A 4,969-nucleotide genomic window follows, 5' to 3' on the forward strand; every position below is an offset into this window, starting at 1 on the left:
GCACGTACCGGTGAAAGAGATAAATTTCGAATTTACGCAAACATTTCCTCTCGCATGCTTATCTACGTCGAGAAATGAATTCACTAGAAGTTTTAAACGCGTTACATCATCTCAGTGTCCGACATGTCGGGGTCTATCCTGCCGAGGGTGTGGACGAGGTCGACTGCCATTGTCGCTAACACAGACGATCACGATCGACTTGGCCAGCACTGGGTCGCCTTCTACATCGACGAATGCTGTACAGGAACATATTTCGATAGCTACGGCTTGCCGCCCTTGGATTTAAGATTCCTCTTACGACTTCGTCGAAACTCCACCATGTATCGCTGGAATACGACGACGATGCAAGGAATACTTTCTCAAACTTGCGGACAATACTGCTGTGTATTTCTATATTTTATATGTAATGGTTATAATCTTAGCCAGTTTCTTAGTCTGTTTACCTCTGATTGTAAACGCAATGATCGATTGATCGCACAGTTATTTCACAAAATTTTTTCTTCGTTGTAAACGTAAAAAAATTAATTCTCATGCTGTATGCCGTCATGTTCAATCGTCTCTCTTTTAAAATATAAATAAATATTTTATGTAATATCATTTTTCTTTTTAAAATAAACGTTTTTGATCATGTAAATATTTCGTCCGTTTCTTACTCTTCACCTCGTCCCCTTTTACATTAGTCACCTTTTTCTCACGTATTTCCTCTTCAGATAATGTTCATTAAAAACAAAATATAGAAAAATTTTTCTTCTAAAATAATGTTCGGATCAGCACACCGATTACTGCGACGCGTGCCAGCGCGAACTTGTTCATTCCTGTTTTACCTCCCCTTTCTCCCTATTGAAAGCAAGAGTCTCCCGAAAATTCTCGTAAAAGTCCTCGTCATAAATAATAAGAAAAACGCTTTCACACTAAGACGTCAACACGTTGGAGACATCGAACCGCTGCAGCAAAAAAATGACCTGCAGGACAAAAGCTGTGTGCTATTCATGTTCGCTGACCGTACCTTCCCCCTCTCCCCCGTAACGCACAAAATTCTCGGCCCCATTTTTCCTCGGTCTTTGCCATCCGTCATTTTACAGTGGTATTTTTCTCTGCCGACACCCCCACCCTCTCCAATCGTCGCACGGGCAGCTATGAACCGAGCCATTCAGCGTGTGGGCAGCTATAGGCCGAGCCAATCAAAACGCGACATTTAATTACCTCGTTATCCCACCCTCACGTCACCGACCAATCAGAGCGCACCATTTTCCCTGACAGACCCGTCTAGGCCACGCCCACCTGGCGCCAGAGGTCGAGTGGAGGGGGTTTGTTTTGACGGCCCATAGCTGCCCACTTACTACTTATAGTTGTTAAGCGTTAAAGTTCAAGACTTAAGATATCTGTCATTCCGACTTGGTACAGCTCTATATATATGTTCTGCTTTAATTACACAAATTCGCTACTTTACAAACAAAAATTCACTGCTTTAAAAACACTAATTCACTGCTTTAAAAACACAAATTTATTGCTATAAAAACACAAATTTACTTTTAAGCACACAAATTCTTTGCATTAGCAGTGAATTTGTGTTTTTAAAACAGTGAATTTGTGTTTTCAAAGCAGTGAATTTGTGTTTGTAAAGCGGTGCGAATTTGTGTTTTAGAGCAGAGAATTTATTTTTAAAGCAGAGGATTTACGAAACACAATAAAAAATGGACAATAAGAGCATATACACAGCGTGGATCTTAGTACGCCAATTTCTGTATAATTAACACAAGAATGTCTACATAATATATAAATGTACAATAATTATCTGTACCATATTATTCGTATTACTCGTATATTTTGGTTTCCTTCAAACCATCATCAGTGAATACATGAATGGTATCGTAAATATTCTGATGGAAATCTAATAATGTTGGAATTTCAATTCATTTACGACCGAGGGTGAGCAATTTCCAAACTTTCTGGTTGGGAAAAGCATTAAGTCTCTCTGTTACAAACCCAAGTGATTGGAGAACAAATTATGCGAGTTCAATTATCTTGTTATGTCTTTAATGTATTGTATTACTTACCCTCATTCTCCACAGATTACATTTAGTTATTCCATATACACGGAGAGAAATCTGTTACGATTTTGGCACGGACAGTCGATACTACTATCGTGTGGCCTATTTCAATGCGCTAATAGCACCATCGTTCAATCTGTTTATGCATGAAGTCGTGCAATCATGGCACGAGAATTGCTATGAAAAAAAAGAATGTGATGCTATGGTCGTACCAGCTTTTTACGGTAGCCGCACGAGCGCAGTACGCATAAAGCACCCCACTTCACTGTGCGAAATTCACTCGAAACCCGTGCGATTTTAGCATGGCTTATCGGTTTGACCGTCAAATTTCTAAACCACGCCTTCTATGATGCATTGTGTGTTAAAAATTAAACATTTATGTGAAAAATGTTGCAGCAATAGTAAATATATTAATGCAAGTATTTGATGATTTATTTAAATTATAAAATTTGTTTCCTGAGTAATTTTTTAATTATCACATTCTTACAGAAGATTACAAAGACCCTGGTGGAAAAATTTTGCTGAAATTTGTGTGACATTTCGCTGAAATTGTTGTAAGTTTTGAAACACATTTCAGTGAAATTTCAAATACGTAATTTAAAAAATACGTATAATGTAATACTTATAATGTAATATGATAAAGTCATAATAGAAATAAAAACAAATAAGTTACACAGTCTGTTAATAATAAAATTTATATAAAATTTATATCTATATAAATAAATTTTATTATTAATAGACTGTAACTTATTTGTTTTTATTTCTATTATTATTTTATCATATTACATTATAAGTATTACATTATACGTATTTGAAATTTCATTGAAATGTGTTTCAAAACTTACAACAATTTCGAAATGTCACACAAATTTCAGCAAAATTTTTCCACCAGGGTCTTTGTAACCTTCTGTAAGAATGTGATAATTAAAAAATTACTCAGGAAACAAATTTTATAATTTAAATAAATCATCAAATACTTGCATTAATATATTTACTATTGCTGCAACATTTTTCACATAAATGTTTAATTTTTAACATACAATGCATCATAGAAGGAGTGGTTTAGACATTTGACGGTCAAGCCATGCCAAAATCGCACAGGTTTCGAGCGAATTTCGCACGGTGAAGTGAGGTACTTTATGCGTACTGCGCTCGTGCGGCTATCGTAAAAAGCTGGTACGACCATAGCATCACATTCTTTTTTTTCATAGCAATTCTCGTGCCATGATTGCACGACTTCATGCATAAACAGATTGAACGATGGTGCTATTAGCGCATTGAAATAGGCAACGCGATAGTAGTATCGACTGTCCGTGCCAAAATCGTGTGAAACAGATTTCTCTCCGTATAGGAAGTCAAGTTTAACAAAGGAATACATTACAAAATTATACACTCAGTTTTTTCTCTTTAAACGATATAAAATTAAAACATATGTTCTTCCGACGGGAGTCAGACAACTAGCGACCATCAAATTCTATTCTGGGAGCCACGTCCGTGGAAAATAATACTTCATGCTGAGTCATATACTAATCTAATGTCAATCTTTAAAAACAAAACATAATCAGCTAAAAACGAATAAAAACAGTCACTATTTGAATCTTCCTATAATGCTAACATATGAGTGGTGCAATAATTCTGTATCTGATTGTAAATTCAAACTGTAATCGGATGTTCAGCATTTCCAATATAAGTCTCTTATTCAATTTTCTTTCTATGTTCAAAATTTTAATGTCCTACCATTCAAAATCATGACCGTGTTCCAACCTATGTTGTGTGATCACTGATTCGTTGGACGTGTTCCTATTAATGTGATTTCTCTGTTCTTTGATTCTCGTTTTTAATAACCGCCCCGTTTGATCCACATAGGTTGCATCACAGTCTTGACACTATATTTCATACACTACATTTTTGTTTGAGCTCGATGGGAGAATATCTTTATGACCTTTGATAATGCCATCCAATTTATTCAAACTAGTATAACATAGATTAACATTCATATCTTTCGTAATGTTTTTAAATTTTTCAGATATTGAAGGGTACCGTGAACCAACTTTTTCTCTCAACTTTCATCCTCCATATTACTGTTACCCTGTTTTGATGTCTGTTTATATATTAGGTGTACAATTTTGCTTCCGCCGTTTTTTTCCGAAATTCGAGGCTTTATTGTAAAAAACTGGTTATACATTTATGATTCAAAGTATTGTCCATCGCTGGCCACTACTTTCTTTCATCTTTCGGGCAGTGTACGAATCCCGTGCCGAAAAAACTGGTCATCTTTTGAGGCGATCCACAAATCGATCCAATTTTTTACTTCTTCATAAGACCGGAAGTACTGGTCAGCCGGGCCGTATGCCATTGATCGAAACAAGTGATAGTCAGAGAGAGCAACGTCTGGAGAATACGGTGGGTGGGGTAGGATTTCCCATTTCAACGTTTCCAAGTATGTCTTGACCACTTTCGCAACATGGGGTCGAGCATTGTCATGCGGCAAAATCACTTTATCGTGTCTCTCGTTGTATTGCGGCCGTTTGTCTTTCAATACTAGGCTCAAACGCATCAATTGCGTTCGATACCGATCGCCTGTGACTGTTTCAGTCGGTTTTAACAGCTATAATACACTACGCCGAGCTGGTCCCACCAAATACAGAGCATGACCTTGAAGCCGTGAATATTCGGTTTGGCCGTCGATGTGGAAGCATGGCCAGGAATTCCCCATGATTTTCTGCGCTTGGGATTATCGTAATGCACCCATTTTTCGTCCGCAGACACAATGCGATGCAGAAATCCCTTTCGTCTTTGCCTTTCAAGCAGCTGTTCACAAGCAAACAAACGCCGTTCAACATCTCTCGGCTTCAACTCGTACGGCACCCAATTTCTTTGCTTCTGAATCATTCCCATGGCTTTGAGACGTTTTGAAA

This window comes from Trachymyrmex cornetzi, unplaced genomic scaffold (genome assembly GCF_001594075.2).
Source record: "Trachymyrmex cornetzi isolate Tcor2-1 unplaced genomic scaffold, Tcor1.1 scaffold167, whole genome shotgun sequence".
NCBI classification, from domain to species: domain Eukaryota; kingdom Metazoa; phylum Arthropoda; class Insecta; order Hymenoptera; family Formicidae; genus Trachymyrmex; species Trachymyrmex cornetzi.